We start from the raw sequence: 14,935 nt of genomic DNA, 5'->3' as shown, positions 1-14,935 counted from the left end.
AAAAAAAATGCAGCCTGATGAATAAAAGGAAGAATGGTGGGAAAGAGATAGGGAAGAATGAAGAAAGAGAACAAGAGGGAAGGAAGGGAGGAAGGCAAAGAAGGAGGAAGGACAAAAAGAAGGGAGGAAGATGGGAGAAAGGGAGTGAGGTTTTTCTTTCATTTGGGAAACATTTCAGTGGCTCTTCCTTGCCTTAAATGATGAAGAGATTCTCTCCACTGAACCCACCTCTACCTGTGTCTCTGCCTCCTGTGCACACCCTTTCTTCACCCTCACACTCAGTTCCCTTTGGCTATTGAAAATGCTCTGCTCTGTTTTGCTCCCATACCTTTGCATATGCTGTTTTCTTAAGTTGCCTTTCCACCAACTTTATTATCTTTGCTTGTTTGTTCCTGGCCTTGGCACTAAGTTTCTTTTTCATAGTTATACTAAAGATGTATTTTAATAGATGTATTTATGTAGAAACAGCAGTATCCTCACACATCACCAAGATTATGGCCAGGAGTCTTTCTTATTGTTTATGTAAAGTCATTTTTTAAGATTAAAAAAACACTATCTTCTCTCATAATTTGAAAAGAATTGTTAAAAAGTGCACATGTTAACTCAAAGAGTATAAATTTTACAATGCTATTTCAATCAAATAAACAATTTTCAGATTTGACTGCTCATCTTTCTGCAGGGGAAACAAAAATATTAAAGGGATATGAATTCATTGCCAATAAATCTTACAAAAACAACAATCAACCCATATGTTCTCTTTAGAGATAAAGATGAGAGGTTAATTCTAAGTATTAATAGAAAACTTTAAGGACACACAGCAGAAGGAGACTACCACAAATGATGGCAGCTGTCAATTAGTCTAAATGGAAAGAAGAGGTGAATGCCTATAAGGCCTCAAAAAGGGCAAGCATGGGGAACAGACCAATGGGGATGTGGTGGAGTGGGAAGTAGCCCTCAGGCAGAATTACTCATCCTCATTGCAGCTCCTCTGCTTGGAAATGCTTTCCCATTGTGGCCAACTTTTTTCAATTTTTATGCATAGATTTTTCTGACACTGTAACAATCAGAAATCTGAGACAAAAGATATATTGGGAAATGATGTATTGAGCTTCCATAACCCAATGTCATTTACCATTCAATTAAGTTGAAAATCTCCCTTTATTCTGATTCCTTAGCCTCCAAACTATCTTCTAATTATAGTTTAGCTTTCAGTGTAGTACTAAGTACAGGTAGAAAGAAGATAGGCTGACTACCCAAACACAAACATTCATACTTGCATTACTCTTTTATGTCATTGGTATTTTGACATGTCTCAATCTAATGATCTGAATTGTGAGAGCCCAAATATAAGATATTCACTTTGCTACCAAGGTGACTTTGGTCTGTAGCAAATTTACAAAGTTACCTGCCCAGTGAAGTCTCTGGCAGACCGCCAAGGGACTTTACCCAGTGACATCACTCTACTTAAACTAGGTACTATTATTATTGTTGTTGTTGTTATTATCAGTGCCTGTAGAAGTTGTTTATACATATTTTAGGGTGAATTATAAACATGACTGCTACACTGTTAACAAATTGAGAGAAGTTAGATACACTAAGACAATGAGATATTTGGTTGTATATATAAAACAGAGAATGAAATAAGAGATGAAGCCCAGAATGCCTGAGAACCAGGAAGTTCTGATAAATTGCTAGGGTGAGGAGTATGTGTGTGGGAACTTACTGTAGCATGATGAAATGGGTTATTCAGGATGAGAGGTAACAAACATAAAATAAAAATGTGAAAAATAAAGTGGAACAGTTTCGAAGATAATGTCAGCTAATTCAAAATGGTGCCTAGGAATAACTTTTACCCTAAGAAATAAATGAGTTATTTTTCCATATTTGCCATTCTCTCTTCTTCCACTTTTATTCCCTCCTCTTTTTTTTTTTTAATCACATGACTTTATCTTTCCAGAAGTAAAAATCCTGCTTTCGCTTTGAATACTTTACTTTTTTAGGCACATTGGAGAGTTTCAACACTGTTAGCAAAGAACACTTATAATTCCAGAAACTTCTCAAAATCAATCTTGTAATTTTAAAATAGAACTAATTGTCTTATGTGACCACACACTACCACCATGACTTTTGTCATGTTGTTCATAATTTTAATCAATGGATCATTTCCCACCCTGTAGTCCAAGGCAGACAACTGAGGTTCATCATTTTATCCTTCCTCTCCCTCCAGCTCTCAGCCAATAGTTTCTCAAAATTTTTTGTCCCTCATTCTTAATTACCTCTTACATATTCTTCTCTTATCCAGTCCCACTGTCCCTACCGTGGAACAAGTTTTCATTATCTCTTGTCTAGAGTATTTGAGTAAGAAGTCAATTGAGTCTATCTGCTCAAGGAGATTCATTTTAATGCAAGATGCAAAGAAGACCCAAAATGCAAAGACCAAATAAAAAATTGATCTGTGGTTTTATTTATTAATTCATTTAACAAATGAATCCGAGTGCCTACTTTCCATAGATTTGGTGCTGGGCAATGGGGATGTATCAGTGACCAAAATAGATTATTTTTCTGCCCTTGGGGAGTTAAAATCTTACTTGAAAGAGATATATGATAAACAAACAAACAAACAAACGCAATGCTTACCGACTGTGATAAGGGCTAATTAGGAAATAATATGATGTCACAGTTAAAAGTGGGGATGAGGACAAAAGACAGACACAAGGAACAAAGATCCTTTCCTTGACTGAACTCTACTCTGGCTCCCCTGAACTTTTTCAACTAGGCCTGAGTTTTGGACTTCCATGTTTACCTCTGTACTGTCCAATTGTAGCAGGAATCCTGCTAAGTCAGTTTACCAGAACCTCTCACCCTTGCTATCTAGTCACCCTCCATGTCTAATTTGGTTCCTTATCCTCCACCATCTCCAAGGTGATGTCTGTTCGCCCTGCCCTGTCTTCAGCAAAAATTCTGCTAAGTCGGTTTAGCCAGCATTCTCTCTTCACTATGATGTTTCCTCTTAATTACTTTTCACCTACTGACCCACACCCTGCTCCTTGGCTATAAATTCCCCCTAATTCATGCAGTATTTGAAATTGAGTCCAATCTCTCTCTTTTTTTTTTTTATTATACTTTAAGTTCTAGGGTACATGTGAACAACGTGCAGGTTTGTTACATATGTATACATGTGCCATGTTGGTGTGCTGCACCCGTTAACTCATCATTTACATTAGGTATATCTCCTAATGCTATCCCTCCTGTCTCCCCCCACTCCACGACAGTCCCCACCCTGTGATGTTCCCCACCCTGTGTCCAAGTGTTCTCATTGTTCAATTCCCACCTATGAGTGAGACCATGTGGTGTTTGTTTTCCTGCCCTTGGGATAGTTTGCTCAGAATGATGGTTTCCATCTTCATCCATGTTCATACCAAGGACACGAACTCATCATTTTTTATGGCTGCATAGTATTCCATGGTGTATATGTGCCACATTTTCTTAATCCAGTCTATCATGATGGACATTTGGGTTGGTTCCAAGTCTTTGCTATTGTGAATAGTGCCGCAATAAACATACGTGTGCATGTGTCTTTAGAGCAGCATGATTTATAATCCTTTGAGTATATGCCCAGTAATGGGATTGCTGGGTCAAATGGTATTTCTAGTTCTAGATCCTTGAGGAATCACCACACTGTCTTCCACAATGGTTGAACTAGTTCACAGTCCCACCAACAGTGTAAAAGTGTTCCTATTTCTCCACATCCTCTCCAGCACCTCTTGTTTCCTGACTTTTTAATGATTGCCATTCTAACTGGTGTGAGATGGTATCTCATTGCGGTTTTGATTTGCATTTCTCTGATGGCCAGTGATGATGAGCATTTTTTCATGTGTCTTTTGGCTGCATAAATGTCTTCTTTTGAGAAGTGTCTGTTCATATCCTTTGTCCACTTTCTGATGGGGTTTTTGATTTTTTTCTTGTAAATTTGTTTAAGTTCTTTGGAGATTCTGGATATTAGCCCTTTGTCAGATGAGTAGATTGTAAAAATTTTCTCCCATTCTGTAGGTTGCCTGTTCACTCTAATGGTAGTTTCTTTTGCTGTGCAGAAGCTCTTTAATTGGATCCCATTTGTCAATTTTGGCTTTTGTTGCCATTGCTTTTGGTGTTTTAGACATGAAGTCTTTGCCCATGCCTATGGCCAAAAAAGAGCCCGCATTGCCAAGACAATCCTAAGCCAAAAGAACAAAGCTGGAGGCATCATGCTACCTGACTTTAAACTATACTACAAGGCTACAGTAACCAAAACCGCATGGTACTGGTACCAAAACAGAGATACAGACCAGTGGAACAGAATAGAGCCCTCAGAAATAATACTACACATCTACAACCATCTGATCTTTGACAAACCTGAAAAAAACAGGAAATGGGGAAAGGATTCCCTATTTAATAAATGATGCTGGGAAAACTGGCTAGCCATATGTAGAAAGCTGAAACTGGATCCCTTCCTTACACCTTATACAAAACTTAATTCAAGATGGATTAAAGACTTAAATGTTAGACCTAAAACAATCTCTTTCTCTTACTGAAAAATCCCCTTTCCGTGATCCCTATGCCTATTGTAATACCACCCTTTGAATAAAATCTTTCTTATTGTCTTAACAAATGCCATGATTTTTTTTTCTTTAATACAAGAATAGTCTTCAAAGCAATTTGGGAAAGAAATTTGAAATTGATACTCTGCTAATTCACTGTAGATGCCTCTGGGATCCTCCTAATACATCATTCTCTCATCACATTTTGAAGGAGCTTAATACACTCAAGCTATCTTCTGCAGTTGCAACCATACACTCTGGCACTATATTGCTACTGAAGTACATTTCCCCTATTATTTCTATTAGTCACTACATATTGTGTGCTTTAGTTTTTTTTTTTAAATATGCATAGTTTAATTTGGTATATAAGAGACTTTCGGGAAAGCATACCACGGACATAAACTTATTTTCATAATTATATTCTAAATTTCATGGTAGAAGAGGCCCTTAGGTACATGTGACAATAAACAAATAATTGCTTCAAGGTTCATGTCTGTTCTTAAATAATTATATATTGAGCAACCTTTGATTCAGTTTCACAGTATTGCACGTTTGGATACTAACATTTCTGGTTATTAAACAATATCTTAAAAGCTAAAATCATTTGTTTAGAAATAATTGTGAAAGTGCATTATTGAAAACCAGAGATTAGTTTGAATCATCAGTTGTCCACAAAAGTGAGAAAAACAATTTTAAAAATAATGAATTATGTAAAAAGATCAAATCGATTGTAACTTTTTAAATGTCATCTACTCTCAAGTTCAGTGTAGCCTTGAATCCTAGTAAAAGGTATTGAAGAGCCAAATGTCTGAAAGATTAAAACATTTTTCCAAAATATAACATACAGGAGGTTTAAAAAAACCCAAAAAACAAGCTCTACTTTCATTGTAACCTCTCCTTAGTGTTAAAGGAAAAGGTAATATTTGACCAAGGAAGTTTAAGGGGCAAACTCATGTTAGAATGACTGGCTAATAGAAGTTAACTTCACCTCCCTTAATGTCTAACTGGCTCTTTAACACTCAGAGATTTAAGTGCTGGATTTAGAAAAGAAAAAAAAGAAAGAACTTTAAAAGGTGTTAACTCCATCTTGTGCCATAAAAGAGGAGATGTTTAATTAAGCCACTGGTAGTTCTTGGGTGGTTTTCAGTTAGTTTTATACTTTTGAGATGAAAGGGTACATGCAAAATTATGTACAAAGTACCATTTTGAAACTTTGGAAAGGTCAAGGAGAAAATAGCTGGATATCAAAAGCTGAACTTTTCAAGGTTTTTCTCTGATTTTTCTAAAACAAGATAGCCTCCTCCACCCCTTAATAGTTCTTCAAGGCCTTTTTGGTAGCCAAAATCTTTGTTCTTTTCTTTTAAGCAGCTTTGTAACAGAAGAACTAAAAATTAATTATGGCTGTGGAACTTTTACACAGAAGAGTTTAAAAAGCACAGACGTAAAGAAGGGAAAAAGATGAGGGCCCATTTCTCTTATATTGACAGGACTGGCTTCAAACAATGACCTTGAATCATAATCATCCTAATGAGCTCAGAATATTTCACTTTAACAAGTGAAACTATAATCAAATCAGTTTCTGAAAGCTCTACTAATGAGCATTTCCTTTGATGAAAACATAGTTAACTGTCTTAGTCTGCAGGAGGTGCACTACAGTAAGGGGCCAGCTCCTGACAACTCATTAACTGACCTGGGGAGAGAGTAATTTGAACACTTTTGATAAAAATTTCAAGGCTTTTTTTTAACTTAAATTACAATTCATGCACTTTTATAAATAGTATATTTTTTCTAAGTTGGGGGAAACTAGAGAGAAGACTTCAAAGCTGTGGAACAAAGTTTGTCTACCACATTTGGTCTGTTGGATCACCAGAACCAGGAAGCGGAAATATGTTTAATTAGCAACTGCTAACTCAGAGCCAATGCCTATATTGTATTTTTACAAGCTTTATTTTTATGCGTTGGTATGATGTTAAATGAACTTGGTGGAGCTACATTTTATAAGATTTAGAATTGAAAATTGGAAGTCACAATTATTTACTATGAGTCTGAACAAAGTCTTTTTAAAATACTTTCTCCGTCCAAACAAATCACTCAATTTACTTAAAGCAGCAAAATAGACGTAAATGAAAACCAAATGCAGAAATGTGACTTGCCTTTTTTTCATTACTCCTCAAAAATCTGCCCCCCCCCAATAAATTTATCATTTTAACTACTGTTCTGCTCTATTCGGCATTAAGAAATGATCTCTCTCTCTCTTTCTCTGCAGAGCAGGCTTGCTGTCAAAGCAGAATGTAAAACAGAAGAATAGTTCAGCTGTTTTAAGTATCACTGGAAGACAGATCTTCGTTGCTTCAGAGGGCCCATTCCTTGTCTCCTCCCTCCGCCAAGCTTCCCTTTGCTTTTCAGGGGTGTTCTACTTATTTTATATTTGTCATATTTTCTTCCTGTGTTCTGCAAGGCAAACCACAGAGATGGTTTGTGTCATAGGCACGTGAGACACTATTCTCAACTTGTCAAGTGTTTAATCTCTTTCTCTTTCTAGCTCTCTCTTGCTCTCTCTCTGTGTCCCTTTTGCCTCAGATTGAGATAGAAAAATATTTCCAATATTTTGGCATGCAAGTTATTGGACAGAGACAGGACATTGACAAAAAGAGGTTTTTATTTTAACTTCTCAAAATTATCCCTCCCTTTCTCTAAGCAGCTTTAAAAAGACATGCGACAGCTGTAAAAAAAGTATTCATTTTGATCTCGTGTATACGTATGGCATATGTAATATGTATGGTAGATTCTTGTTATTTGCAGCAGTTCTGTTCTATAAAGTCACAATGCACTCTGAATTAACAAACATTGGATACTGCATCATTGCTCCTGTGGGAAATACAGGGTTAAGTTCCTGCTTACCTCTGGTCAAAACATTTTTGTCAACTGATTAATACATAATCTTGTTTTATGTGTTTCTGTTTAAACACATTGTACTTAATATATGTTATTAATATAGTAACATTGAACTCATAGCCATGTTAAAAAATATTATTCTGAAACTTGTTAAAATGGTAAGGAAGACTTTATTCAAGATATCGCAGAAGGGGCATTGCAATAGGGAAGAGAGAGCAGGCTCAATGCCAAATATAGCAAGGACAAGTGGTGATTTATCGGCAAGGAGGAGGGGAAGAGGTTCAATGAATGAAAAATTGCTAAGAGGAAACTAAGAGAACAGGAGGATTTTTTGCTAAGTTGGTCTAACAAGATTCTAGTTAAAGACAGGCCAAGGACTTCTTTGTTACAGGTGAGAGACAGGAACCTGATCAGACAGATATCAAGGGTGGAGAAATTCTCCCTAAACTGACTTAGCAGAATTATTTGCTAAGACTGGACTGGGCAGGCCAAAGATGAGATGGGGCCAACATTGAGGTCTAATCAGAATGAAGGCTCGTATTCACCTGACTAAAGTTTGGTCATAGAGAATCTTTGTCAAGCCAATGGCACTATAACTTATGCCTAAACAAAACATACCTAATACTTGTATTTTTTTCCATAAAGCAATTCACAGCCTTCTTGCACTTGGGAAAAATGGAGAGCTCTTTAGCACTGTAATTGAGTGAAATTTTAAACAACAAAATCACTAACAAAAAGCACAAAAATGTGAAAAATGCTGCACGAGATAGACTGACCATGAAAAGGACACTTGTTTACAGTATGAAAGCTGGGACAAGAAGGCTGAGGGTCCTACCTCCACGGAGAAAGTGTGCTTCGGGTGACTCAACTACTTTACCGCTCTGCATAAAATGTGCACACATGAACACAAAAACACATAGGTATGGATTCTGGGGTTACAAATACATTTTAGCTAGTAGGGGGAATCTCAAATAATGAGGATTGACTGTACACACAAACATGCACACACACATATATCTATATCTACATCCAAATCTATATGAATATCTATTTCTGTATCTGTACATATATCTGTATATAATACATATCTATCTATTTGAAGAACGTTAGCCTTTTTGATTAAATAATATCAATGTTTAAGAAAAAAAGATAAGATTTGGAGTCTGATATTTTTATTTGGGGCTGGGGGGAAGCACTTCTGGAATACTAGAAAATTCAACCCAATATAAATTAAGCAACAAAGTTGCAATGTTAGCCTGATAATTCCATAATTGATTTAAGAATATCCTAAATCGGTTTATATTCAACAAACATCTAACTTTCTAAATTAGAATAATGTATTATTGTTTTTCCTAATAAGTTCCTACAATTATATTCAATACTATCAACTCAGCAAAGTAAAAATTAGTGAATGCCTTAAAGCTAAAAACTGATATTTACAGATTCGATCCAATGCAGGCATGGTGGCTCATGCCTGTATTCCCAGAGTTTTGGGAGGCCAAGGTGAGAGAGTCACTTGAGGCCTGGGGCTCAAGACTAGTCTGGGCAGCATAGCGAGATCACATCTCTAGCAAAAATTAACTTGGTGTGGAGGTGTGCACCTATAGTTCTGGTTATCTACACAGGAGGCTGAGGCAGAAGGATCGATCACTGGGGCCCAGGAGTTTAAATTTATAGTAAGTCATAATCACACTACTGCATTCCAGCCTCTGCAACACAGCAACACAGTGAGACCTTGTCTATAAATAAATAAATAAATAAATATTATATCCAATGTGAATGCCATCACTAATTGCAACAGTGTGAGATTCTAATATCAAACAGTGTTTGAACTAGGGAGAAGCCCCTCTTCCGCTTACATCCTGGGCCATCTCTGTGTTGGTCTATCCCATTATTTCTTCAGTCAACCTTCTTTCAGTAACTTCTTCTGTAACTTCAGTAACTTCTTCTTTCTTTCTTCAGTCATAGACAGAGGGTTTGCTTTCTCAATCTGTTAACCTGACAGCAGAAAACAGAGGTAGCCTTTTTTGGAAAATAAGAAAGGTCAGGCAGAAGTCATCCCCTTCTAACAGTCCCACAATAGTGCCTCTGGAGCAATAGGGGCAGCTGGCCAGATGCCCACATCCTGCGTATGCCCCTTTCTGGTCTATAAACAAGATTTTACTATAAATATCTAGAGTGTAGAAGCTGTTTCCAGTTAATCCAATAAAACTTGTACCCTAAGCTTCTCCTTCATTACACACAATCAGAACAATTTTGCCAATTCACGCATTATCCTAATTTACTCAAATTCTCAGTTGCGTTTGTCAACCATGCTAGAGAGCTTTTCTCCCTTATGAAGACTCTAAGCAGCTTTATGACATCATAGAAACTCTACAATTTCCACATCTCCCTCTTTTTTTTTGGAAGGATGTGCCCTAATGTGAGCAACTTATGTTTTCCCTTCCAAGGGGAATGCTATCTAAACACAATTATTAGAGGTGAATGGAAGTAGTTTGGGTACAAGGAGGTCCACAAGGAAGAGGGAGATGAGACAAGGCTCTTGTAGAGACTATGGCCACCTCCTTTGTGTGTTTGACCAGATGGGAAAGGAAATTCAACTCTATGGGTGTAAAGAATAAGAGACCCAAGATCTTGAGCACACAGTCTTTTTTGTGCTCTGTGTAATTGGTAAAGCACTGGGAAGAAAGGTTTGAAGATTGTGAAATGTATTACATCTTTTGGAATATGAAATAATTCTGCTAGTAGTTTATGGAAATCTAACAGAAATAATTTTTTGCCTGTTCTAAACATTTTTCATGGATTTTTCTCACTTTTTTATAATTTATAAAAGGGAATCCCTCTGTTGTTCATATAATTTTTACAGGGACTTTGAATAAATTAGTTGATACACTTACTAATGTACCTATAAATAAATATGCCTTCTCTCATATGACAATAAGTTCATATATCAGGAGAAAATATATAAATTCTTATTTTGATAATTTTTTCTAGATGCCTCTTCAAAATGGTTGTATCAATTTATAGTTGTATTAACTTGTTCAAAGTTCTAGCTGCCCTATAACCTACCAGAACCTGGTGTCATGAGATGTTTTGAAAATTTCCAAGCTGATAACTGAAGAATGTTGCTTCCTTGCATTTTAAATTTGTATTTAATTATTGTTAGTGAAGGTAGAAAGTAGTTTTGCACTATCTGAAAAGTTAGGCAACATTACTTTGGGACTAGATCCATAGCAGGAGCTCACAAAAAGAGAAAATGAGCAATTGGTAATGTCCAAATTTGAGTTTCTGAATAAACACTTACAGTGAAAATATGTTTGGTTTTATTCTTTATATTTCTCTGTGAAAGTTTTAACACTCTCTATCCAAACTCCGAACCCTACACCCAGAAATCAATTTCAGTATTTGCTAGACTTTTCTATGTAGTGTTTATAGCCTGATACTTGACAGACATTTCCTTTTGTCCTAAACGCAATGAAAGGAGAGATTAAATTCGCACTGTACTCCATATGTTTACATTTCGTGTACTTTTTAATGATAGTTTACTCATTCTTTGGCCACAGTCCACCAGAAATGTCAGGTACATAAATTAGCTATCAGGCAGCACACAAAGGCTGACATTTACAGGGTGCCTTGATGTTCTAAAACCCAACAAGTATTAACTGAAAAGGTACATAAAAAACTGGTCAAAAAATGGAAATTTACATACTTACGCTAAAACACACACACACACACACACACACACCATTAATGAAAAATTACTAGCGTACATTTTAAACAAACAATAAAAATCAACTGTGGCGTCAGTAGTAATATCTCCTTTGTCATTTTTGATTATGTTTATTTGGGTCTTCTCTCTTTTGTTCTTTATTAGTCCAGCTAGTGGTCTATCAATTTTATCTATTCTTTCAAAGAACAGACTTTTGGTTTCATTGATTTTTAATTGTATGGGTTTTGGTATCTCAATTTTATTCTGTTCAAAGACAGTTTTGGTTGTTTCTTTTGCTAAATTTGGAGTTGGTTTACTCTTGTTTTTATGAACACATATATGCACACAAACTAGAAAACACAGAAAAAATGGGTTTTCTTCTGGAAACAGGCTGTGTCCTAAGATTCAAACAGGGAGGAAAGAAACCCTGAAGAGACCAATAACAAGGTCCAATATCAAATCAGTAGTTAAAAGCCTATCACCAAAAAAAGCTCTGGACCAGACAGATTCACAGCCAAATTCTACAAACAAATAAAGAAGAGCTGGTACTAATCCTACTGAAAATATTTCAATAAATCAAGGAGGAAGGACTCCTGCCTAGCTCATTCTATGAGAACAGCATCATTCTGATATCAAAATCTAGCAGAGACACAGTAAAAAAGAAAACTTTAGGCCAATATTCCTGATGAATATACATGCAAAAATCTTCAACAAAATACTAGCAAACCAAATCCAGCAGCACATGAAAAAGCGAGCTCATCATGATAAAGTAGTTTTTATTCCTGGGATGTAAGATTGGTTTAACATATACAAATCAATAAATGTGATTCCTCACATAAGCAGAACTAAAAACAAAAACCACATGATTATCTCAATAGATGTGGAAAAGTCTTTCAATAAAATTCAACACCCCTTCATGTTAAAAACTTCCAACAAACCAGGTATTGAAGGGATATACACCTCCAAATAATAAGAGACACCTATGACAAACCCACAGCCAACATCATCTAGATTGGGCAAAAGCTTGAAGCATTCCCCTAGAAAACTAAAACAACATAAAGATGCCCATTTTCACCACTCCCATTCAGCATAGTTCTGGAAGTCCTAGCTACAGCAATCAGGCAGGAGAAAGAAGTAAAAGGCATTCAAATAGAAGATTGAAAGTCAAACTCTCTCTCTTCACAGATGATACGATTTTATACCTAGGAAACCCCATAGTCTCCCCAAAGTCTCCTAGATCTGATAAACATCTTCAGCCAAATTTCAGCATACTAATTGATGTATAAAAATCAGTAGCATTTCCATACACCAATAATGTTCAAGCTGAGAGCAAATCAAGAGTGCAATCCTATTCACAATAGCCACAAAAAGAATAAAATACCTGGGAATACAGCTAACTATGGAGGTGAAAAATCTCTACAATTAGAATTATAAAACTGCTGAAAGAAATAAGAGGCAACATAAAGAAACTGGAAAACATTCCATGCTCATGGATAGAAATAAATCAATATGTTTTAAATGGCCATACTACCTAAAGCAATTTACAGATTCAATGCAATTTCTATCAAATTATCAATAACATTTTTTCACAGAATTAGAAAAAATAATTCTAAAATTCATATAGAACTAAAAAATGCCTGAATACCTAAGGCAATCCTAAGCAAAAAGAAAAACGCTGGAGACATCGTGCTACCAAAATAAAGCCACACACCTGCAGCCATCTTATCTTCAACGAAGTTGACAAAAATAAGCAATGGGGAAAGGACTCCCCACTCAATAAATGGTGCTGAGGTAGCTGGCTAGTCATGTGCAGAAGAACGAAACTGGACCCCTATTTTTAACCATGTACAAAAATTAACTCCAGTGATCAAAGATTTACCTGAAAGACCTCAAACGATAAGAATGTTTGAAGATTGTGAGCTTTTTTTGGTGGTAGGCTTTTAATTACTGATTTAATTTTGGAACTTGTTATTGGTCTCTTCAGGGCTTCTTTCCTTCCGGGTTGAATCTTAGGACATAGTATCTTTCCAGAAGAAAACCCATTTCTTCTATGTTTTCTAGTTTGTGTGCATATACGTCTTCATAAAAACAAGAGTAAACTAACTCCAAATCTAGCAAAAGAAAAGAAACAACCAAAACTAGCATTGAGCTGAATAAAATTGAGATACAAAAACCATACAATAAAATAGGAAACACCATTTTGAACACTGGCCTTGGGATATAATTTATGACTAAGTCCTCAAAAGCAATTGCAACAAAAGCAAAAATTGACAAGTGGGACCTTGTTAAACTAAAGAACTTCTGCACAGCAAAGGAAACTATCAACAGAGTAACAGACAACTTACAGAATGGGAGAAAATTTTTGTCAACTATGCATCCAATAAAGGTCTAATATCCAGAATCTGTAAGGAACTTAAACAAATTAACAAGCAAAAACAAACAACCTCACTGAAAAATGAGCAATGGACACATGCTCATGTGTCTTCTCAAAAAAGACATAAACGTGTCCAACAAGCATATGGAAAAAATGCTCCATATCAATAATCATTAGAGAAATGAAATCAAAACCACAATGAGACCATCTCACAGAAGTCAGAATGTCTAATATTAAAAAGTCAAAAAATAACAGATGCCAGTGAGGTTACAGAGAAAAGAGACACTTACACACTGCTAGTGGGAATGTAAATTAGCTCACTACCCTAGTGATGAAATAATTTGTGCATCAAACCCCAGCGACGTGCAATTTACCCATGTAACAAACCTGCCCGTATACTCTCTGAACCTAAAATAAAAGCTGGAAAGAAAAAAATAATAATAAACTCACACACTTTTGGTTTTTATTTGATACCTGGTCAAAGCCATGATTTTAGATTAAATCTCAAAATAATGTTTAATGAACATGGTAGTCGTAATTGTTTTTGTGTTTTAAAACAACTTACAGATTTATTTTAATAAAGCTCTTTTGTTTGTTTTTTGGTTTTTGTTTTTAGATGAAGTCTCACTTTGCCGCCCAGGCTGGAGTGCAGTGGCATGATCTTGGCTCACTGCAACCTCTGCCTCCCGAGTTCAAGCAATTATCCTGCCTCAGCCCCGCTAGGAGCTGGGATTACAGGCATGCGCCGCCACGCCCAGCTAATTTTTGTATTTCTAGTAAAGTCAGCCTTTCACCATGTTGGTCAGGCTGGTCTCAAACTGCTGACCTCATGATCCACCTGCCTCAGCCTCCCAAAGTGCTGGAATTACAGGCGTGAACCACCGCGCTGGGCAATGAAGCTCCTCTTTGTATCTAGAATAATTTTCAAGGAATTTTGTTGTTTCCTTTTCACAGATTTATTTAAAATTGAAATTATTTTTATGAGATGTAATGTTTCCTTTTTAAATATATTTCGATACCCAAAAAAGTGTGGCTATTATTGACAAATGAGAAAGAACTTTGTACTTTCTTAATCAGTTGGCTTCCTTAATTGAATACTATTTTTGTCTTTTCCTCTCATTTTGCTGGTAATCAAAACCTATATAAAATAGATAGTGGGGACCACTAGTACAACAACTGTATATGAATTAAAAGTCAAATATTAGAAGAGAAAAATTATATATCACTTAGAAAAATTTTAGAATTCTTAATGAAAAAATACATTGAATGTTTTGGAACACAGGACAATCCATTCAAAAATAAACAAAGAACATGAACAGGAATTCATGAAAGAACTAACACAAATACTAAATAAACAAAATTAAGTTTAAATTTGCCACT

The 14,935-nt window shown here is 35.9% G+C and overlaps 1 protein-coding gene across 7 annotated transcripts in view; it reads right to left on the bottom strand.

Annotated features, from left to right (window-relative positions):
- LOC100433836 (golgin subfamily A member 6-like protein 22) overlaps nucleotides 1-14,935 on the bottom strand; it is an 87,419-nt gene that overhangs the window by 53,071 nt on the left and 19,413 nt on the right. For 4 of the 7 annotated variants that reach the window (XR_010137313.1, XR_010137317.1, XR_010137315.1 and 1 more), the window contains one exon: nucleotides 7,219-9,470. The exons of 2 other annotated variants lie outside the window; for them this stretch is intronic. The gene's annotated coding sequence lies outside the window, so the exon portion shown is untranslated. Of the gene's footprint in view, nucleotides 1-7,218; nucleotides 9,471-14,935 lie in introns of those variants that run through there. One more of the 7 variants, XR_010137318.1, reaches the window with a different exon arrangement.

The sequence above is a fragment of the Pongo abelii genome, chromosome 16 (genome assembly GCF_028885655.2).
Source record: "Pongo abelii isolate AG06213 chromosome 16, NHGRI_mPonAbe1-v2.0_pri, whole genome shotgun sequence".
Taxonomy (NCBI): Eukaryota; Metazoa; Chordata; class Mammalia; order Primates; family Hominidae; genus Pongo; species Pongo abelii.
The sequence above is the reverse complement of the archived record's forward strand: the minus strand, read 5'-3'. Positions and strand labels throughout refer to the sequence as shown.